The sequence below is a fragment of the Ranitomeya variabilis genome, chromosome 6 (genome assembly GCF_051348905.1).
Source record: "Ranitomeya variabilis isolate aRanVar5 chromosome 6, aRanVar5.hap1, whole genome shotgun sequence".
NCBI lineage: Eukaryota > Metazoa > Chordata > Amphibia > Anura > Dendrobatidae > Ranitomeya > Ranitomeya variabilis.
The window spans coordinates 495756880-495776974 of record NC_135237.1 but is presented as its reverse complement, the minus strand read 5'-3'; the positions used below and the strand labels follow the sequence as shown (position 1 = coordinate 495776974).

At 54.1% G+C, this 20095-nt stretch overlaps 22 non-coding genes across 22 annotated transcripts; all 22 read right to left on the bottom strand.

The window, feature by feature from the left end:
- Positions 1–794: 794 nt before the first annotated feature.
- On the bottom strand, positions 795–913 carry LOC143783704 (5S ribosomal RNA). The gene has a single exon (XR_013217375.1). It is a non-coding gene; the product is annotated as a 5S ribosomal RNA (ribosomal RNA).
- Positions 914–1119: 206 nt separating this feature from the next.
- Positions 1120–1239, bottom strand: LOC143783931 (5S ribosomal RNA). Its single transcript, XR_013217594.1, has one exon. It is a non-coding gene; the product is annotated as a 5S ribosomal RNA (ribosomal RNA).
- Positions 1240–2645: 1406 nt separating this feature from the next.
- Positions 2646–2764, bottom strand: LOC143783703 (5S ribosomal RNA). Its single transcript, XR_013217374.1, has one exon. It is a non-coding gene; the product is annotated as a 5S ribosomal RNA (ribosomal RNA).
- A 213-nt stretch (positions 2765–2977) lies between these two features.
- Positions 2978–3097, bottom strand: LOC143783930 (5S ribosomal RNA). Its single transcript, XR_013217593.1, has one exon. It is a non-coding gene; the product is annotated as a 5S ribosomal RNA (ribosomal RNA).
- A 1408-nt stretch (positions 3098–4505) lies between these two features.
- On the bottom strand, positions 4506–4624 carry LOC143783702 (5S ribosomal RNA). Its single transcript, XR_013217373.1, has one exon. It is a non-coding gene; the product is annotated as a 5S ribosomal RNA (ribosomal RNA).
- A 206-nt stretch (positions 4625–4830) lies between these two features.
- On the bottom strand, positions 4831–4950 carry LOC143783929 (5S ribosomal RNA). The gene has a single exon (XR_013217592.1). It is a non-coding gene; the product is annotated as a 5S ribosomal RNA (ribosomal RNA).
- A 1406-nt stretch (positions 4951–6356) lies between these two features.
- LOC143783701 (5S ribosomal RNA) lies at positions 6357–6475 on the bottom strand. Its single transcript, XR_013217372.1, has one exon. It is a non-coding gene; the product is annotated as a 5S ribosomal RNA (ribosomal RNA).
- A 206-nt stretch (positions 6476–6681) lies between these two features.
- LOC143783928 (5S ribosomal RNA) lies at positions 6682–6801 on the bottom strand. The gene has a single exon (XR_013217591.1). It is a non-coding gene; the product is annotated as a 5S ribosomal RNA (ribosomal RNA).
- Positions 6802–8207: 1406 nt separating this feature from the next.
- LOC143783700 (5S ribosomal RNA) lies at positions 8208–8326 on the bottom strand. Its single transcript, XR_013217371.1, has one exon. It is a non-coding gene; the product is annotated as a 5S ribosomal RNA (ribosomal RNA).
- A 211-nt stretch (positions 8327–8537) lies between these two features.
- LOC143783927 (5S ribosomal RNA) lies at positions 8538–8657 on the bottom strand. Its single transcript, XR_013217590.1, has one exon. It is a non-coding gene; the product is annotated as a 5S ribosomal RNA (ribosomal RNA).
- Positions 8658–10064: 1407 nt separating this feature from the next.
- On the bottom strand, positions 10065–10183 carry LOC143783699 (5S ribosomal RNA). The gene has a single exon (XR_013217370.1). It is a non-coding gene; the product is annotated as a 5S ribosomal RNA (ribosomal RNA).
- A 206-nt stretch (positions 10184–10389) lies between these two features.
- On the bottom strand, positions 10390–10509 carry LOC143783926 (5S ribosomal RNA). Its single transcript, XR_013217589.1, has one exon. It is a non-coding gene; the product is annotated as a 5S ribosomal RNA (ribosomal RNA).
- Positions 10510–11927: 1418 nt separating this feature from the next.
- Positions 11928–12046, bottom strand: LOC143783698 (5S ribosomal RNA). Its single transcript, XR_013217369.1, has one exon. It is a non-coding gene; the product is annotated as a 5S ribosomal RNA (ribosomal RNA).
- A 206-nt stretch (positions 12047–12252) lies between these two features.
- LOC143783925 (5S ribosomal RNA) lies at positions 12253–12372 on the bottom strand. The gene has a single exon (XR_013217588.1). It is a non-coding gene; the product is annotated as a 5S ribosomal RNA (ribosomal RNA).
- Positions 12373–13778: 1406 nt separating this feature from the next.
- On the bottom strand, positions 13779–13897 carry LOC143783697 (5S ribosomal RNA). Its single transcript, XR_013217368.1, has one exon. It is a non-coding gene; the product is annotated as a 5S ribosomal RNA (ribosomal RNA).
- Positions 13898–14103: 206 nt separating this feature from the next.
- On the bottom strand, positions 14104–14223 carry LOC143783924 (5S ribosomal RNA). Its single transcript, XR_013217587.1, has one exon. It is a non-coding gene; the product is annotated as a 5S ribosomal RNA (ribosomal RNA).
- Positions 14224–15629: 1406 nt separating this feature from the next.
- On the bottom strand, positions 15630–15748 carry LOC143783696 (5S ribosomal RNA). The gene has a single exon (XR_013217367.1). It is a non-coding gene; the product is annotated as a 5S ribosomal RNA (ribosomal RNA).
- Positions 15749–15954: 206 nt separating this feature from the next.
- Positions 15955–16074, bottom strand: LOC143783922 (5S ribosomal RNA). The gene has a single exon (XR_013217585.1). It is a non-coding gene; the product is annotated as a 5S ribosomal RNA (ribosomal RNA).
- A 1409-nt stretch (positions 16075–17483) lies between these two features.
- On the bottom strand, positions 17484–17602 carry LOC143783695 (5S ribosomal RNA). The gene has a single exon (XR_013217366.1). It is a non-coding gene; the product is annotated as a 5S ribosomal RNA (ribosomal RNA).
- Positions 17603–17808: 206 nt separating this feature from the next.
- Positions 17809–17928, bottom strand: LOC143783921 (5S ribosomal RNA). The gene has a single exon (XR_013217584.1). It is a non-coding gene; the product is annotated as a 5S ribosomal RNA (ribosomal RNA).
- A 1410-nt stretch (positions 17929–19338) lies between these two features.
- LOC143783693 (5S ribosomal RNA) lies at positions 19339–19457 on the bottom strand. The gene has a single exon (XR_013217364.1). It is a non-coding gene; the product is annotated as a 5S ribosomal RNA (ribosomal RNA).
- A 206-nt stretch (positions 19458–19663) lies between these two features.
- LOC143783920 (5S ribosomal RNA) lies at positions 19664–19783 on the bottom strand. Its single transcript, XR_013217583.1, has one exon. It is a non-coding gene; the product is annotated as a 5S ribosomal RNA (ribosomal RNA).
- Between the last annotated feature and the right edge of the window lie 312 nt (positions 19784–20095).

Sequence of the window (20095 nt, the reverse complement as noted above, 5' to 3'; positions counted from 1 at the left end):
CGGCCGGAAAGCAAAGCACAGCGGTGACGTCACCGCTGTGCTTTAGGGCCGGCGCTTACACAGTGCAGGGAAGCGGACGCCGGGGGACGCGGCAGACACTGGAATGTAAGTATGTACTGTTTTTTTTTTTTTACATTTACACTGGTAACCAGGGTAAACATCGGGTTACTAAGCGCGGCCCTGCGCTTAGTAACCCGATGTTTACCCTGGTTACCCGGGGACTTCGGCATCGTTGGTCACTGGAGAGCTGTCTGTGTGACAGCTCTCCAGCGACCACACAGCGACGCTGCAGCGATCGGCATCGTTGTCGATATCGCTGCAGCGTCGCTTAATGTGACGGTACCTTTAACCATTCATCTGGGGGGGGGGGACGTGACAGAAAGAGCAAGCTGGAGCAGCAACTTGAGGTGGATCGAGACGTCCAGGAGCGAATGAAGGAAGAGGGTGAGATGGTTGCGAGTGACTGTGAGCTGCTCTTCAGGGGAGTCGTGTTGCCTGCAAAGGTGTTCTGCTTGCTTCGGCCTGTAAACTGGCCACCAGGTTGCCGGCGGTTGCTTCCAAGCCCGCAGGAGGCGCTGGTCCTGTTGAAAAGAAGCCTAGTATTAAAAGTAAATAAGCAACAATGCTGGAGGCCCACGGTGATGAGAAGGATGCTGGCATTTTGCAAGGATGGAATAGCGCAAGAGTGAAAGCAAATGACAAGAAGAAAGAAGCATGTGTGCCCTTGTGAAAGGGAATGGAAAAAAGGCATAGAGGAGAGTGACCCCTGCTGGTGGAAGGAAGGAAAAAGCAAAAGCCTACAGCACCTGGTATTCCCAGGCGGTCTCCCATCCAAGTACTAACCAGGCCCGACCCTGCTTAGCTTCCGAGATCAGACGAGATCGGGCGTGTTCAGGGTGGTGTGGCCGTAGGCAGAGACAAGCCTCTCACTTGCTGCTTTTCTACTTTGCACTCTGGCTGCCCTGTCCTGTCCAGTCCAGTGCTCAGCAAGAGGCCCTTTTGTGCTTTCCTTTCTCTTCACGGACTTGTGGGGCTTGGGGCTTCCAGCCTCTAGGTTGCTTAAGGTCGGTGTCTGGCAAGGAGCCGCTCTATACTAGCCGAGCAAGATGTCATCAAAACTGTCTACAGCACCTGGTGTTCCCAGGAGGTCTCCCATCCAAGTACTGTCCAAGCCCAGCCCTGCTTTGCTTCCGAGATCGGACGAGATCGGGCGTATCCAGGGTGGTGTGGCCAGTAGACGCTGCTTGGCCCATCGCCTGGCCAGCCTTCCTCAGGCTCGCGTGGTGGCGAGAACTCTGACCATGTGGAGGCGGGCTCCGAAGGGCCCATGCAAAGGCTGGGCTGCCCCTATAGGCGTTGTTTGTTTTGCAGTGAAACACCTGCCGCAGCAGGGCCTGAGCATCAGGTGTCTTTAAAAATGGCTCGACGCAGGGTCTCCTGCAGGCTAAAGGTACCGTCACATTAAGCGACTTAACAACGATAACGATAGCGATCTGTGACGTTGCAGCGTCCTGGATAGCGATATCGTTGTGTTTGACACGCAGCAGCGATCTGGATCCTGCTGTGATATCGCTGGTCGTTGCTGAAAGTCCAGAACTTTATTTGGTCGTCAGATCGGCGTGTATCGTCGTGTTTGACAGCAAAAGCAACGATGCCAGCAATGTTTTACAATGGTAACCAGGGCAAATATCGAGTTACTAAGCGCAGGGCCGCGCTTAGTAACACGATATTTACCCTGGTTACCATTGTAAAAGTAAAAAAAAAACACTACATACTCACCCTCTGATGTCTGTCACGTCCCCCGGCGTCCGCGCTGCTGCTCATAGCTTTCTGCACTGACTGTGTCAGTGCCGGCCGGAAAGCAAAGCACAGCGGTGACGTCACCGCTGTGCTTTAGGGCCGGCGATTACTCAGTGCAGGGAAGCGGACGCCGGGGGACGCGGCAGACACTGGAATGTAAGTATGTACTGTTTTTTTTTTTTACATTTACACTGGTAACCAGGGTAAACATCGGGTTACTAAGCGCGGCCCTGCGCTTAGTAACCCGATGTTTACCCTGGTTACCCGGGGACTTCGGCATCGTTGGTCACTGGAGAGCTGTCTGTGTGACAGCTCTCCAGCGACCACACAGCGACGCTGCAGCGATCGGCATCGTTGTCGATATCGCTGCAGCGTCGCTTAATGTGACGGTACCTTTAACCATTCATCTGGGGGGGGGGGGACGTGACAGAAAGAGCAAGCTGGAGCAGCAACTTGAGGTGGATCGAGACGTCCAGGAGCGAATGAAGGAAGAGGGTGAGATGGTTGCGAGTGACTGTGAGCTGCTCTTCAGGGGAGTCGTGTTGCCTGCAAAGGTGTTCTGCTTGCTTCGGCCTGTAAACTGGCCACCAGGTTGCCGGCGGTTGCTTCCAAGCCCGCAGGAGGCGCTGGTCCTGTTGAAAAGAAGCCTAGTATTAAAAGTAAATAAGCAACAATGCTGGAGGCCCACGGTGATGAGAAGGATGCTGGCATTTTGCAAGGATGGAATAGCGCAAGAGTGAAAGCAAATGACAAGAAGAAAGAAGCATGTGTGCCCTTGTGAAAGGGAATGGAAAAAAGGCATAGAGGAGAGTGACCCCTGCTGGTGGAAGGAAGGAAAAAGCAAAAGCCTACAGCACCTGGTATTCCCAGGCGGTCTCCCATCCAAGTACTAACCAGGCCCGACCCTGCTTAGCTTCCGAGATCAGACGAGATCGGGCGTGTTCAGGGTGGTGTGGCCGTAGGCAGAGACAAGCCTCTCACTTGCTGCTTTTCTACTTTGCACTCTGGCTGCCCTGTCCTGTCCAGTCCAGTGCTCAGCAAGAGGCCCTTTTGTGCTTTCCTTTCTCTTCACGGACTTGTGGGGCTTGGGGCTTGGGGCTTCCAGCCTCTAGGTTACTTAAGGTCGGTGTCTGGCAAGGAGCCGCTCTATACTAGCCGAGCAAGATGTCATCAAAACTGTCTACAGCACCTGGTGTTCCCAGGAGGTCTCCCATCCAAGTACTGTCCAAGCCCAGCCCTGCTTTGCTTCCGAGATCGGACGAGATCGGGCGTATCCAGGGTGGTGTGGCCAGTAGACGCGGCTTGGCCCATCGCTTGGCCCATCGCCTGGCCAGCCTTCCTCAGGCTCGCGTGGTGGCGAGAACTCTGACCATGTGGAGGCGGGCTCCGAAGGGCCCATGCAAAGGCTGGGCTGCCCCTATAGGCGTTGTTTGTTTTGCAGTGAAACACCTGCCGCAGCAGGGCCTGAGCATCAGGTGTCTTTAAAAATGGCTCGACGCAGGGTCTCCTGCAGGCTAAAGGTACCGTCACATTAAGCGACTTAACAACGATAACGATAGCGATCTGTGACGTTGCAGCGTCCTGGATAGCGATATCGTTGTGTTTGACACGCAGCAGCGATCTGGATCCTGCTGTGATATCGCTGGTCGTTGCTGGAAAGTCCAGAACTTTATTTGGTCGTCAGATCGGCGTGTATCGTCGTGTTTGACAGCAAAAGCAACGATGCCAGCAATGTTTTACAATGGTAACCAGGGCAAATATCGAGTTACTAAGCGCAGGGCCGCGCTTAGTAACACGATATTTACCCTGGTTACCATTGTAAAAGTAAAAAAAAAACACTACATACTCACCCTCTGATGTCTGTCACGTCCCCCGGCGTCCGCGCTGCTGCTCATAGCTTTCTGCACTGACTGTGTCAGTGCCGGCCGGAAAGCAAAGCACAGCGGTGACGTCACCGCTGTGCTTTAGGGCCGGCGATTACTCAGTGCAGGGAAGCGGACGCCGGGGGACGCGGCAGACACTGGAATGTAAGTATGTACTGTTTTTTTTTTTTACATTTACACTGGTAACCAGGGTAAACATCGGGTTACTAAGCGCGGCCCTGCGCTTAGTAACCCGATGTTTACCCTGGTTACCCGGGGACTTCGGCATCGTTGGTCACTGGAGAGCTGTCTGTGTGACAGCTCTCCAGCGACCACACAGCGACGCTGCAGCGATCGGCATCGTTGTCGATATCGCTGCAGCGTCGCTTAATGTGACGGTACCTTTAACCATTCATCTGGGGGGGGGGGACGTGACAGAAAGAGCAAGCTGGAGCAGCAACTTGAGGTGGATCGAGACGTCCAGGAGCGAATGAAGGAAGAGGGTGAGATGGTTGCGAGTGACTGTGAGCTGCTCTTCAGGGGAGTCGTGTTGCCTGCAAAGGTGTTCTGCTTGCTTCGGCCTGTAAACTGGCCACCAGGTTGCCGGCGGTTGCTTCCAAGCCCGCAGGAGGCGCTGGTCCTGTTGAAAAGAAGTAAGTAAATAAGCAACAATGCTGGAGGCCCACGGTGATGAGAAGGATGCTGGCATTTTGCAAGGATGGAATAGCGCAAGAGTGAAAGCAAATGACAAGAAGAAAGAAGCATGTGTGCCCTTGTGAAAGGGAATGGAAAAAAGGCATAGAGTAGAGTGACCCCTGCTGGTGGAAGGAAGGAAAAAGCAAAAGCCTACAGCACCTGGTATTCCCAGGCGGTCTCCCATCCAAGTACTAACCAGGCCCGACCCTGCTTAGCTTCCGAGATCAGACGAGATCGGGCGTGTTCAGGGTGGTGTGGCCGTAGGCAGAGACAAGCCTCTCACTTGCTGCTTTTCTACTTTGCACTCTGGCTGCCCTGTCCTGTCCAGTCCAGTGCTCAGCAAGAGGCCCTTTTGTGCTTTCCTTTCTCTTCACGGACTTGTGGGGCTTGGGGCTTCCAGCCTCTAGGTTGCTTAAGGTCGGTGTCTGGCAAGGAGCCGCTCTATACTAGCCGAGCAAGATGTCATCAAAACTGTCTACAGCACCTGGTGTTCCCAGGAGGTCTCCCATCCAAGTACTGTCCAAGCCCAGCCCTGCTTTGCTTCCGAGATCGGACGAGATCGGGCGTATCCAGGGTGGTGTGGCCAGTAGACGCTGCTTGGCCCATCGCCTGGCCAGCCTTCCTCAGGCTCGCGTGGTGGCGAGAACTCTGACCATGTGGAGGCGGGCTCCGAAGGGCCCATGCAAAGGCTGGGCTGCCCCTATAGGCGTTGTTTGTTTTGCAGTGAAACACCTGCCGCAGCAGGGCCTGAGCATCAGGTGTCTTTAAAAATGGCTCGACGCAGGGTCTCCTGCAGGCTAAAGGTACCGTCACATTAAGCGACTTAACAACGATAACGATAGCGATCTGTGACGTTGCAGCGTCCTGGATAGCGATATCGTTGTGTTTGACACGCAGCAGCGATCTGGATCCTGCTGTGATATCGCTGGTCGTTGCTGAAAGTCCAGAACTTTATTTGGTCGTCAGATCGGCGTGTATCGTCGTGTTTGACAGCAAAAGCAACGATGCCAGCAATGTTTTACAATGGTAACCAGGGCAAATATCGAGTTACTAAGCGCAGGGCCGCGCTTAGTAACCCGATATTTACCCTGGTTACCATTGTAAAAGTAAAAAAAAAACACTACATACTCACCCTCTGATGTCTGTCACGTCCCCCGGCGTCCGCGCTGCTGCTCATAGCTTTCTGCACTGACTGTGTCAGTGCCGGCCGGAAAGCAAAGCACAGCGGTGACGTCACCGCTGTGCTTTAGGGCCGGCGCTTACACAGTGCAGGGAAGCGGACGCCGGGGGACACGGCAGACACTGGAATGTAAGTATGTACTGTTTTTTTTTTTTTACATTTACACTGGTAACCAGGGTAAACATCGGGTTACTAAGCGCGGCCCTGCGCTTAGTAACCCGATGTTTACCCTGGTTACCCGGGGACTTCGGCATCGTTGGTCACTGGAGAGCTGTCTGTGTGACAGCTCTCCAGCGACCACACAGCGACGCTGCAGCGATCGGCATCGTTGTCGATATCGCTGCAGCGTCGCTTAATGTGACGGTACCTTTAACCATTCATCTGGGGGGGGGGGACGTGACAGAAAGAGCAAGCTGGAGCAGCAACTTGAGGTGGATCGAGACGTCCAGGAGCGAATGAAGGAAGAGGGTGAGATGGTTGCGAGTGACTGTGAGCTGCTCTTCAGGGGAGTCGTGTTGCCTGCAAAGGTGTTCTGCTTGCTTCGGCCTGTAAACTGGCCACCAGGTTGCCGGCGGTTGCTTCCAAGCCTGCAGGAGGCGCTGGTCCTGTTGAAAAGAAGCCTAGTATTAAAAGTAAATAAGCAACAATGCTGGAGGCCCACGGTGATGAGAAGGATGCTGGCATTTTGCAAGGATGGAATAGCGCAAGAGTGAAAGCAAATGACAAGAAGAAAGAAGCATGTGTGCCCTTGTGAAAGGGAATGGAAAAAAGGCATAGAGGAGAGTGACCCCTGCTGGTGGAAGGAAGGAAAAAGCAAAAGCCTACAGCACCTGGTATTCCCAGGCGGTCTCCCATCCAAGTACTAACCAGGCCCGACCCTGCTTAGCTTCCGAGATCAGACGAGATCGGGCGTGTTCAGGGTGGTGTGGCCGTAGGCAGAGACAAGCCTCTCACTTGCTGCTTTTCTACTTTGCACTCTGGCTGCCCTGTCCTGTCCAGTCCAGTGCTCAGCAAGAGGCCCTTTTGTGCTTTCCTTTCTCTTCACGGACTTGTGGGGCTTGGGGCTTCCAGCCTCTAGGTTGCTTAAGGTCGGTGTCTGGCAAGGAGCCGCTCTATACTAGCCGAGCAAGATGTCATCAAAACTGTCTACAGCACCTGGTGTTCCCAGGAGGTCTCCCATCCAAGTACTGTCCAAGCCCAGCCCTGCTTTGCTTCCGAGATCGGACGAGATCGGGCGTATCCAGGGTGGTGTGGCCAGTAGACGCTGCTTGGCCCATCGCCTGGCCAGCCTTCCTCAGGCTCGCGTGGTGGCGAGAACTCTGACCATGTGGAGGCGGGCTCCGAAGGGCCCATGCAAAGGCTGGGCTGCCCCTATAGGCGTTGTTTGTTTTGCAGTGAAACACCTGCCGCAGCAGGGCCTGAGCATCAGGTGTCTTTAAAAATGGCTCGACGCAGGGTCTCCTGCAGGCTAAAGGTACCGTCACATTAAGCGACTTAACAGCGATAACGATAGCGATCTGTGACGTTGCAGCGTCCTGGATAGCGATATCGTTGTGTTTGACACGCAGCAGCGATCTGGATCCTGCTGTGATATCGCTGGTCGTTGCTGAAAGTCCAGAACTTTATTTGGTCGTCAGATCGGCGTGTATCGTCGTGTTTGACAGCAAAAGCAACGATGCCAGCAATGTTTTACAATGGTAACCAGGGCAAATATCGAGTTACTAAGCGCAGGGCCGCGCTTAGTAACCCGATATTTACCCTGGTTACCATTGTAAAAGTAAAAAAAAAACACTACATACTCACCCTCTGATGTCTGTCACGTCCCCCGGCGTCCGCGCTGCTGCTCATAGCTTTCTGCACTGACTGTGTCAGTGCCGGCCGGAAAGCAAAGCACAGCGGTGACGTCACCGCTGTGCTTTAGGGCCGGCGCTTACACAGTGCAGGGAAGCGGACGCCGGGGGACGCGGCAGACACTGGAATGTAAGTATGTACTGTTTTTTTTTTTTTACATTTACACTGGTAACCAGGGTAAACATCGGGTTACTAAGCGCGGCCCTGCGCTTAGTAACCCGATGTTTACCCTGGTTACCCGGGGACTTCGGCATCGTTGGTCACTGGAGAGCTGTCTGTGTGACAGCTCTCCAGCGACCACACAGCGACGCTGCAGCGATCGGCATCGTTGTCGATATCGCTGCAGCGTCGCTTAATGTGACGGTACCTTTAACCATTCATCTGGGGGGGGGGGACGTGACAGAAAGAGCAAGCTGGAGCAGCAACTTGAGGTGGATCGAGACGTCCAGGAGCGAATGAAGGAAGAGGGTGAGATGGTTGCGAGTGACTGTGAGCTGCTCTTCAGGGGAGTCGTGTTGCCTGCAAAGGTGTTCTGCTTGCTTCGGCCTGTAAACTGGCCACCAGGTTGCCGGCGGTTGCTTCCAAGCCCGCAGGAGGCGCTGGTCCTGTTGAAAAGAAGCCTAGTATTAAAAGTAAATAAGCAACAATGCTGGAGGCCCACGGTGATGAGAAGGATGCTGGCATTTTGCAAGGATGGAATAGCGCAAGAGTGAAAGCAAATGACAAGAAGAAAGAAGCATGTGTGCCCTTGTGAAAGGGAATGGAAAAAAGGCATAGAGGAGAGTGACCCCTGCTGGTGGAAGGAAGGAAAAAGCAAAAGCCTACAGCACCTGGTATTCCCAGGCGGTCTCCCATCCAAGTACTAACCAGGCCCGACCCTGCTTAGCTTCCGAGATCAGACGAGATCGGGCGTGTTCAGGGTGGTGTGGCCGTAGGCAGAGACAAGCCTCTCACTTGCTGCTTTTCTACTTTGCACTCTGGCTGCCCTGTCCTGTCCAGTCCAGTCCAGTGCTCAGCAAGAGGCCCTTTTGTGCTTTCCTTTCTCTTCACGGACTTGTGGGGCTTGGGGCTTCCAGCCTCTAGGTTGCTTAAGGTCGGTGTCTGGCAAGGAGCCGCTCTATACTAGCCGAGCAAGATGTCATCAAAACTGTCTACAGCACCTGGTGTTCCCAGGAGGTCTCCCATCCAAGTACTGTCCAAGCCCAGCCCTGCTTTGCTTCCGAGATCGGACGAGATCGGGCGTATCCAGGGTGGTGTGGCCAGTAGACGCTGCTTGGCCCATCGCCTGGCCAGCCTTCCTCAGGCTCGCGTGGTGGCGAGAACTCTGACCATGTGGAGGCGGGCTCCGAAGGGCCCATGCAAAGGCTGGGCTGCCCCTATAGGCGTTGTTTGTTTTGCAGTGAAACACCTGCCGCAGCAGGGCCTGAGCATCAGGTGTCTTTAAAAATGGCTCGACGCAGGGTCTCCTGCAGGCTAAAGGTACCGTCACATTAAGCGACTTAACAACGATAACGATAGCGATCTGTGACGTTGCAGCGTCCTGGATAGCGATATCGTTGTGTTTGACACGCAGCAGCGATCTGGATCCTGCTGTGATATCGCTGGTCGTTGCTGAAAGTCCAGAACTTTATTTGGTCGTCAGATCGGCGTGTATCGTCGTGTTTGACAGCAAAAGCAACGATGCCAGCAATGTTTTACAATGGTAACCAGGGCAAATATCGAGTTACTAAGCGCAGGGCCGCGCTTAGTAACACGATATTTACCCTGGTTACCATTGTAAAAGTAAAAAAAAAACACTACATACTCACCCTCTGATGTCTGTCACGTCCCCCGGCGTCCGCGCTGCTGCTCATAGCTTTCTGCACTGACTGTGTCAGTGCCGGCCGGAAAGCAAAGCACAGCGGTGACGTCACCGCTGTGCTTTAGGGCCGGCGATTACTCAGTGCAGGGAAGCGGACGCCGGGGGACGCGGCAGACACTGGAATGTAAGTATGTACTGTTTTTTTTTTTTACATTTACACTGGTAACCAGGGTAAACATCGGGTTACTAAGCGCGGCCCTGCGCTTAGTAACCCGATGTTTACCCTGGTTACCCGGGGACTTCGGCATCGTTGGTCACTGGAGAGCTGTCTGTGTGACAGCTCTCCAGCGACCACACAGCGACGCTGCAGCGATCGGCATCGTTGTCGATATCGCTGCAGCGTCGCTTAATGTGACGGTACCTTTAACCATTCATCTGGGGGGGGGGGGGACGTGACAGAAAGAGCAAGCTGGAGCAGCAACTTGAGGTGGATCGAGACGTCCAGGAGCGAATGAAGGAAGAGGGTGAGATGGTTGCGAGTGACTGTGAGCTGCTCTTCAGGGGAGTCGTGTTGCCTGCAAAGGTGTTCTGCTTGCTTCGGCCTGTAAACTGGCCACCAGGTTGCCGGCGGTTGCTTCCAAGCCCGCAGGAGGCGCTGGTCCTGTTGAAAAGAAGCCTAGTATTAAAAGTAAATAAGCAACAATGCTGGAGGCCCACGGTGATGAGAAGGATGCTGGCATTTTGCAAGGATGGAATAGCGCAAGAGTGAAAGCAAATGACAAGAAGAAAGAAGCATGTGTGCCCTTGTGAAAGGGAATGGAAAAAAGGCATAGAGGAGAGTGACCCCTGCTGGTGGAAGGAAGGAAAAAGCAAAAGCCTACAGCACCTGGTATTCCCAGGCGGTCTCCCATCCAAGTACTAACCAGGCCCGACCCTGCTTAGCTTCCGAGATCAGACGAGATCGGGCGTGTTCAGGGTGGTGTGGCCGTAGGCAGAGACAAGCCTCTCACTTGCTGCTTTTCTACTTTGCACTCTGGCTGCCCTGTCCTGTCCAGTCCAGTGCTCAGCAAGAGGCCCTTTTGTGCTTTCCTTTCTCTTCACGGACTTGTGGGGCTTGGGGCTTCCAGCCTCTAGGTTACTTAAGGTCGGTGTCTGGCAAGGAGCCGCTCTATACTAGCCGAGCAAGATGTCATCAAAACTGTCTACAGCACCTGGTGTTCCCAGGAGGTCTCCCATCCAAGTACTGTCCAAGCCCAGCCCTGCTTTGCTTCCGAGATCGGACGAGATCGGGCGTATCCAGGGTGGTGTGGCCAGTAGACGCGGCTTGGCCCATCGCTTGGCCCATCGCCTGGCCAGCCTTCCTCAGGCTCGCGTGGTGGCGAGAACTCTGACCATGTGGAGGCGGGCTCCGAAGGGCCCATGCAAAGGCTGGGCTGCCCCTATAGGCGTTGTTTGTTTTGCAGTGAAACACCTGCCGCAGCAGGGCCTGAGCATCAGGTGTCTTTAAAAATGGCTCGACGCAGGGTCTCCTGCAGGCTAAAGGTACCGTCACATTAAGCGACTTAACAACGATAACGATAGCGATCTGTGACGTTGCAGCGTCCTGGATAGCGATATCGTTGTGTTTGACACGCAGCAGCGATCTGGATCCTGCTGTGATATCGCTGGTCGTTGCTGGAAAGTCCAGAACTTTATTTGGTCGTCAGATCGGCGTGTATCGTCGTGTTTGACAGCAAAAGCAACGATGCCAGCAATGTTTTACAATGGTAACCAGGGCAAATATCGAGTTACTAAGCGCAGGGCCGCGCTTAGTAACACGATATTTACCCTGGTTACCATTGTAAAAGTAAAAAAAAAACACTACATACTCACCCTCTGATGTCTGTCACGTCCCCCGGCGTCCGCGCTGCTGCTCATAGCTTTCTGCACTGACTGTGTCAGTGCCGGCCGGAAAGCAAAGCACAGCGGTGACGTCACCGCTGTGCTTTAGGGCCGGCGATTACTCAGTGCAGGGAAGCGGACGCCGGGGGACGCGGCAGACACTGGAATGTAAGTATGTACTGTTTTTTTTTTTTACATTTACACTGGTAACCAGGGTAAACATCGGGTTACTAAGCGCGGCCCTGCGCTTAGTAACCCGATGTTTACCCTGGTTACCCGGGGACTTCGGCATCGTTGGTCACTGGAGAGCTGTCTGTGTGACAGCTCTCCAGCGACCACACAGCGACGCTGCAGCGATCGGCATCGTTGTCGATATCGCTGCAGCGTCGCTTAATGTGACGGTACCTTTAACCATTCATCTGGGGGGGGGGGACGTGACAGAAAGAGCAAGCTGGAGCAGCAACTTGAGGTGGATCGAGACGTCCAGGAGCGAATGAAGGAAGAGGGTGAGATGGTTGCGAGTGACTGTGAGCTGCTCTTCAGGGGAGTCGTGTTGCCTGCAAAGGTGTTCTGCTTGCTTCGGCCTGTAAACTGGCCACCAGGTTGCCGGCGGTTGCTTCCAAGCCTGCAGGAGGCGCTGGTCCTGTTGAAAAGAAGCCTAGTATTAAAAGTAAATAAGCAACAATGCTGGAGGCCCACGGTGATGAGAAGGATGCTGGCATTTTGCAAGGATGGAATAGCGCAAGAGTGAAAGCAAATGACAAGAAGAAAGAAGCATGTGTGCCCTTGTGAAAGGGAATGGAAAAAAGGCATAGAGGAGAGTGACCCCTGCTGGTGGAAGGAAGGAAAAAGCAAAAGCCTACAGCACCTGGTATTCCCAGGCGGTCTCCCATCCAAGTACTAACCAGGCCCGACCCTGCTTAGCTTCCGAGATCAGACGAGATCGGGCGTGTTCAGGGTGGTGTGGCCGTAGGCAGAGACAAGCCTCTCACTTGCTGCTTTTCTACTTTGCACTCTGGCTGCCCTGTCCTGTCCAGTCCAGTGCTCAGCAAGAGGCCCTTTTGTGCTTTCCTTTCTCTTCACGGACTTGTGGGGCTTGGGGCTTCCAGCCTCTAGGTTGCTTAAGGTCGGTGTCTGGCAAGGAGCCGCTCTATACTAGCCGAGCAAGATGTCATCAAAACTGTCTACAGCACCTGGTGTTCCCAGGAGGTCTCCCATCCAAGTACTGTCCAAGCCCAGCCCTGCTTTGCTTCCGAGATCGGACGAGATCGGGCGTATCCAGGGTGGTGTGGCCAGTAGACGCTGCTTGGCCCATCGCCTGGCCAGCCTTCCTCAGGCTCGCGTGGTGGCGAGAACTCTGACCATGTGGAGGCGGGCTCCGAAGGGCCCATGCAAAGGCTGGGCTGCCCCTATAGGCGTTGTTTGTTTTGCAGTGAAACACCTGCCGCAGCAGGGCCTGAGCATCAGGTGTCTTTAAAAATGGCTCGACGCAGGGTCTCCTGCAGGCTAAAGGTACCGTCACATTAAGCGACTTAACAGCGATAACGATAGCGATCTGTGACGTTGCAGCGTCCTGGATAGCGATATCGTTGTGTTTGACACGCAGCAGCGATCTGGATCCTGCTGTGATATCGCTGGTCGTTGCTGAAAGTCCAGAACTTTATTTGGTCGTCAGATCGGCGTGTATCGTCGTGTTTGACAGCAAAAGCAACGATGCCAGCAATGTTTTACAATGGTAACCAGGGCAAATATCGAGTTACTAAGCGCAGGGCCGCGCTTAGTAACCCGATATTTACCCTGGTTACCATTGTAAAAGTAAAAAAAAAACACTACATACTCACCCTCTGATGTCTGTCACGTCCCCCGGCGTCCGCGCTGCTGCTCATAGCTTTCTGCACTGACTGTGTCAGTGCCGGCCGGAAAGCAAAGCACAGCGGTGACGTCACCGCTGTGCTTTAGGGCCGGCGCTTACACAGTGCAGGGAAGCGGACGCCGGGGGACGCGGCAGACACTGGAATGTAAGTATGTACTGTTTTTTTTTTTTTACATTTACACTGGTAACCAGGGTAAACATCGGGTTACTAAGCGCGGCCCTGCGCTTAGTAACCCGATGTTTACCCTGGTTACCCGGGGACTTCGGCATCGTTGGTCACTGGAGAGCTGTCTGTGTGACAGCTCTCCAGCGACCACACAGCGACGCTGCAGCGATCGGCATCGTTGTCGATATCGCTGCAGCGTCGCTTAATGTGACGGTACCTTTAACCATTCATCTGGGGGGGGGGGACGTGACAGAAAGAGCAAGCTGGAGCAGCAACTTGAGGTGGATCGAGACGTCCAGGAGCGAATGAAGGAAGAGGGTGAGATGGTTGCGAGTGACTGTGAGCTGCTCTTCAGGGGAGTCGTGTTGCCTGCAAAGGTGTTCTGCTTGCTTCGGCCTGTAAACTGGCCACCAGGTTGCCGGCGGTTGCTTCCAAGCCCGCAGGAGGCGCTGGTCCTGTTGAAAAGAAGCCTAGTATTAAAAGTAAATAAGCAACAATGCTGGAGGCCCACGGTGATGAGAAGGATGCTGGCATTTTGCAAGGATGGAATAGCGCAAGAGTGAAAGCAAATGACAAGAAGAAAGAAGCATGTGTGCCCTTGTGAAAGGGAATGGAAAAAAGGCATAGAGGAGAGTGACCCCTGCTGGTGGAAGGAAGGAAAAAGCAAAAGCCTACAGCACCTGGTATTCCCAGGCGGTCTCCCATCCAAGTACTAACCAGGCCCGACCCTGCTTAGCTTCCGAGATCAGACGAGATCGGGCGTGTTCAGGGTGGTGTGGCCGTAGGCAGAGACAAGCCTCTCACTTGCTGCTTTTCTACTTTGCACTCTGGCTGCCCTGTCCTGTCCAGTCCAGTGCTCAGCAAGAGGCCCTTTTGTGCTTTCCTTTCTCTTCACGGACTTGTGGGGCTTGGGGCTTCCAGCCTCTAGGTTGCTTAAGGTCGGTGTCTGGCAAGGAGCCGCTCTATACTAGCCGAGCAAGATGTCATCAAAACTGTCTACAGCACCTGGTGTTCCCAGGAGGTCTCCCATCCAAGTACTGTCCAAGCCCAGCCCTGCTTTGCTTCCGAGATCGGACGAGATCGGGCGTATCCAGGGTGGTGTGGCCAGTAGACGCTGCTTGGCCCATCGCCTGGCCAGCCTTCCTCAGGCTCGCGTGGTGGCGAGAACTCTGACCATGTGGAGGCGGGCTCCGAAGGGCCCATGCAAAGGCTGGGCTGCCCCTATAGGCGTTGTTTGTTTTGCAGTGAAACACCTGCCGCAGCAGGGCCTGAGCATCAGGTGTCTTTAAAAATGGCTCGACGCAGGGTCTCCTGCAGGCTAAAGGTACCGTCACATTAAGCGACTTAACAACGATAACGATAGCGATCTGTGACGTTGCAGCGTCCTGGATAGCGATATCGTTGTGTTTGACACGCAGCAGCGATCTGGATCCTGCTGTGATATCGCTGGTCGTTGCTGAAAGTCCAGAACTTTATTTGGTCGTCAGATCGGCGTGTATCGTCGTGTTTGACAGCAAAAGCAACGATGCCAGCAATGTTTTACAATGGTAACCAGGGCAAATATCGAGTTACTAAGCGCAGGGCCGCGCTTAGTAACACGATATTTACCCTGGTTACCATTGTAAAAGTAAAAAAAAAACACTACATACTCACCCTCTGATGTCTGTCACGTCCCCCGGCGTCCGCGCTGCTGCTCATAGCTTTCTGCACTGACTGTGTCAGTGCCGGCCGGAAAGCAAAGCACAGCGGTGACGTCACCGCTGTGCTTTAGGGCCGGCGATTACTCAGTGCAGGGAAGCGGACGCCGGGGGACGCGGCAGACACTGGAATGTAAGTATGTACTGTTTTTTTTTTTTACATTTACACTGGTAACCAGGGTAAACATCGGGTTACTAAGCGCGGCCCTGCGCTTAGTAACCCGATGTTTACCCTGGTTACCCGGGGACTTCGGCATCGTTGGTCACTGGAGAGCTGTCTGTGTGACAGCTCTCCAGCGACCACACAGCGACGCTGCAGCGATCGGCATCGTTGTCGATATCGCTGCAGCGTCGCTTAATGTGACGGTACCTTTAACCATTCATCTGGGGGGGGGGGGACGTGACAGAAAGAGCAAGCTGGAGCAGCAACTTGAGGTGGATCGAGACGTCCAGGAGCGAATGAAGGAAGAGGGTGAGATGGTTGCGAGTGACTGTGAGCTGCTCTTCAGGGGAGTCGTGTTGCCTGCAAAGGTGTTCTGCTTGCTTCGGCCTGTAAACTGGCCACCAGGTTGCCGGCGGTTGCTTCCAAGCCCGCAGGAGGCGCTGGTCCTGTTGAAAAGAAGCCTAGTATTAAAAGTAAATAAGCAACAATGCTGGAGGCCCACGGTGATGAGAAGGATGCTGGCATTTTGCAAGGATGGAATAGCGCAAGAGTGAAAGCAAATGACAAGAAGAAAGAAGCATGTGTGCCCTTGTGAAAGGGAATGGAAAAAAGGCATAGAGGAGAGTGACCCCTGCTGGTGGAAGGAAGGAAAAAGCAAAAGCCTACAGCACCTGGTATTCCCAGGCGGTCTCCCATCCAAGTACTAACCAGGCCCGACCCTGCTTAGCTTCCGAGATCAGACGAGATCGGGCGTGTTCAGGGTGGTGTGGCCGTAGGCAGAGACAAGCCTCTCACTTGCTGCTTTTCTACTTTGCACTCTGGCTGCCCTGTCCTGTCCAGTCCAGTGCTCAGCAAGAGGCCCTTTTGTGCTTTCCTTTCTCTTCACGGACTTGTGGGGCTTGGGGCTTCCAGCCTCTAGGTTGCTTAAGGTCGGTGTCTGGCAAGGAGCCGCTCTATACTAGCCGAGCAAGATGTCATCAAAACTGTCTACAGCACCTGGTGTTCCCAGGAGGTCTCCCATCCAAGTACTGTCCAAGCCCAGCCCTGCTTTGCTTCCGAGATCGGACGAGATCGGGCGTATCCAGGGTGGTGTGGCCAGTAGACGCTGCTTGGCCCATCGCCTGGCCAGCCTTCCTCAGGCTCGCGTGGTGGCGAGAACTCTGACCATGTGGAGGCGGGCTCCGAAGGGCCCATGCAAAGGCTGGGCTGCCCCTATAGGCGTTGTTTGTTTTGCAGTGAAACACCTGCCGCAGCAGGGCCTGAGCATCAGGTGTCTTTAAAAATGGCTCGACGCAGGGTCTCCTGCAGGCTAAAGGTACCGTCACATTAAGCGACTTAACAACGATAACGATAGCGATCTGTGACGTTGCAGCGTCCTGGATAGCGATATCGTTGTGTTTGACACGCAGCAGCGATCTGGATCCTGCTGTGATATCGCTGGTCGTTGCTGAAAGTCCAGAACTTTATTTGGTCGTCAGATCGGCGTGTATCGTCGTGTTTGACAGCAAAAGCAACGATGCCAGCAATGTTTTACAATGGTAACCAGGGCAAATATCGAGTTACTAAGCGCAGGGCCGCGCTTAGTAACCCGATATTTACCCTGGTTACCATTGTAAAAGTAAAAAAAAAACACTACATACTCACCCTCTGATGTCTGTCACGTCCCCCGGCGTCCGCGCTGCTGCTCATAGCTTTCTGCACTGACTGTGTCAGTGCCGGCCGGAAAGCAAAGCACAGCGGTGACGTCACCGCTGTGCTTTAGGGCCGGCGCTTACACAGTGCAGGGAAGCGGACGCCGGGGGACGCGGCAGACACTGGAATGTAAGTATGTACTGTTTTTTTTTTTTTACATTTACACTGGTAACCAGGGTAAACATCGGGTTACTAAGCGCGGCCCTGCGCTTAGTAACCCGATGTTTACCCTGGTTACCCGGGGACTTCGGCATCGTTGGTCACTGGAGAGCTGTCTGTGTGACAGCTCTCCAGCGACCACACAGCGACGCTGCAGCGATCGGCATCGTTGTCGATATCGCTGCAGCGTCGCTTAATGTGACGGTACCTTTAACCATTCATCTGGGGGGGGGGGGGGACGTGACAGAAAGAGCAAGCTGGAGCAGCGACTTGAGGTGGATCGAGACGTCCAGGAGCGAATGAAGGAAGAGGGTGAGATGGTTGCGAGTGACTGTGAGCTGCTCTTCAGGGGAGTCGTGTTGCCTGCAAAGGTGTTCTGCTTGCTTCGGCCTGTAAACTGGCCACCAGGTTGCCGGCGGTTGCTTCCAAGCCCGCAGGAGGCGCTGGTCCTGTTGAAAAGAAGCCTAGTATTAAAAGTAAATAAGCAACAATGCTGGAGGCCCACGGTGATGAGAAGGATGCTGGCATTTTGCAAGGATGGAATAGCGCAAGAGTGAAAGCAAATGACAAGAAGAAAGAAGCATGTGTGCCCTTGTGAAAGGGAATGGAAAAAAGGCATAGAGGAGAGTGACCCCTGCTGGTGGAAGGAAGGAAAAAGCAAAAGCCTACAGCACCTGGTATTCCCAGGCGGTCTCCCATCCAAGTACTAACCAGGCCCGACCCTGCTTAGCTTCCGAGATCAGACGAGATCGGGCGTGTTCAGGGTGGTGTGGCCGTAGGCAGAGACAAGCCTCTCACTTGCTGCTTTTCTACTTTGCACTCTGGCTGCCCTGTCCTGTCCAGTCCAGTGCTCAGCAAGAGGCCCTTTTGTGCTTTCCTTTCTCTTCACGGACTTGTGGGGCTTGGGGCTTCCAGCCTCTAGGTTGCTTAAGGTCGGTGTCTGGCAAGGAGCCGCTCTATACTAGCCGAGCAAGATGTCATCAAAACTGTCTACAGCACCTGGTGTTCCCAGGAGGTCTCCCATCCAAGTACTGTCCAAGCCCAGCCCTGCTTTGCTTCCGAGATCGGACGAGATCGGGCGTATCCAGGGTGGTGTGGCCAGTAGACGCTGCTTGGCCCATCGCCTGGCCAGCCTTCCTCAGGCTCGCGTGGTGGCGAGAACTCTGACCATGTGGAGGCGGGCTCCGAAGGGCCCATGCAAAGGCTGGGCTGCCCCTATAGGCGTTGTTTGTTTTGCAGTGAAACACCTGCCGCAGCAGGGCCTGAGCATCAGGTGTCTTTAAAAATGGCTCGACGCAGGGTCTCCTGCAGGCTAAAGGTACCGTCACATTAAGCGACTTAACAACGATAACGATAGCGATCTGTGACGTTGCAGCGTCCTGGATAGCGATATCGTTGTGTTTGACACGCAGCAGCGATCTGGATCCTGCTGTGATATCGCTGGTCGTTGCTGAAAGTCCAGAACTTTATTTGGTCGTCAGATCGGCGTGTATCGTCGTGTTTGACAGCAAAAGCAACGATGCCAGCAATGTTTTACAATGGTAACCAGGGCAAATATCGAGTTACTAAGCGCAGGGCCGCGCTTAGTAACCCGATATTTACCCTGGTTACCATTGTAAAAGTAAAAAAAAAACACTACATACTCACCCTCTGATGTCTGTCACGTCCCCCGGCGTCCGCGCTGCTGCTCATAGCTTTCTGCACTGACTGTGTCAGTGCCGGCCGGAAAGCAAAGCACAGCGGTGACGTCACCGCTGTGCTTTAGGGCCGGCGCTTACACAGTGCAGGGAAGCGGACGCCGGGGGACGCGGCAGACACTGGAATGTAAGTATGTACTGTTTTTTTTTTTTTACATTTACACTGGTAACCAGGGTAAACATCGGGTTACTAAGCGCGGCCCTGCGCTTAGTAACCCGATGTTTACCCTGGTTACCCGGGGACTTCGGCATCGTTGGTCACTGGAGAGCTGTCTGTGTGACAGCTCTCCAGCGACCACACAGCGACGCTGCAGCGATCGGCATCGTTGTCGATATCGCTGCAGCGTCGCTTAATGTGACGGTACCTTTAACCATTCATCTGGGGGGGGGGGGGGGACGTGACAGAAAGAGCAAGCTGGAGCAGCGACTTGAGGTGGATCGAGACGTCCAGGAGCGAATGAAGGAAGAGGGTGAGATGGTTGCGAGTGACTGTGAGCTGCTCTTCAGGGGAGTCGTGTTGCCTGCAAAGGTGTTCTGCTTGCTTCGGCCTGTAAACTGGCCACAAGGTTGCCGGCGGTTGCTTCCAAGCCCGCAGGAGGCGCTGGTCCTGTTGAAAAGAAGCCTAGTATTAAAAGTAAATAAGCAACAATGCTGGAGGCCCACGGTGATGAGAAGGATGCTGGCATTTTGCAAGGATGGAATAGCGCAAGAGTGAAAGCAAATGACAAGAAGAAAGAAGCATGTGTGCCCTTGTGAAAGGGAATGGAAAAAAGGCATAGAGGAGAGTGACCCCTGCTGGTGGAAGGAAGGAAAAAGCAAAAGCCTACAGCACCTGGTATTCCCAGGCGGTCTCCCATCCAAGTACTAACCAGGCCCGACCCTGCTTAGCTTCCGAGATCAGACGAGATCGGGCGTGTTCAGGGTGGTGTGGCCGTAGGCAGAGACAAGCCTCTCACTTGCTGCTTTTCTACTTTGCACTCTGGCTGCCCTGTCCTGTCCAGTCCAGTGCTCAGCAAGAGGCCCTTTTGTGCTTTCCTTTCTCTTCACGGACTTGTGGGGCTTGGGGCTTCCAGCCTCTAGGTTGCTTAAGGTCGGTGTCTGGCAAGGAGCCGCTCTATACTAGCCGAGCAAGATGTCATCAAAACTGTCTACAGCACCTGGTGTTCCCAGGAGGTCTCCCATCCAAGTACTGTCCAAGCCCAGCCCTGCTTTGCTTCCGAGATCGGACGAGATCGGGCGTATCCAGGGTGGTGTGGCCAGTAGACGCTGCTTGGCCCATCGCCTGGCCAGCCTTCCTCAGGCTCGCGTGGTGGCGAGAACTCTGACCATGTGGAGGCGGGCTCCGAAGGGCCCATGCAAAGGCTGGGCTGCCCCTATAGGCGTTGTTTGTTTTGCAGTGAAACACCTGCCGCAGCAGGGCCTGAGCATCAGGTGTCTTTAAAAATGGCTCGACGCAGGGTCTCCTGCAGGCTAAAGGTACCGTCACATTAAGCGACTTAACAACGATAACGATAGCGATCTGTGACGTTGCAGCGTCCTGGATAGCGATATCGTTGTGTTTGACACGCAGCAGCGAT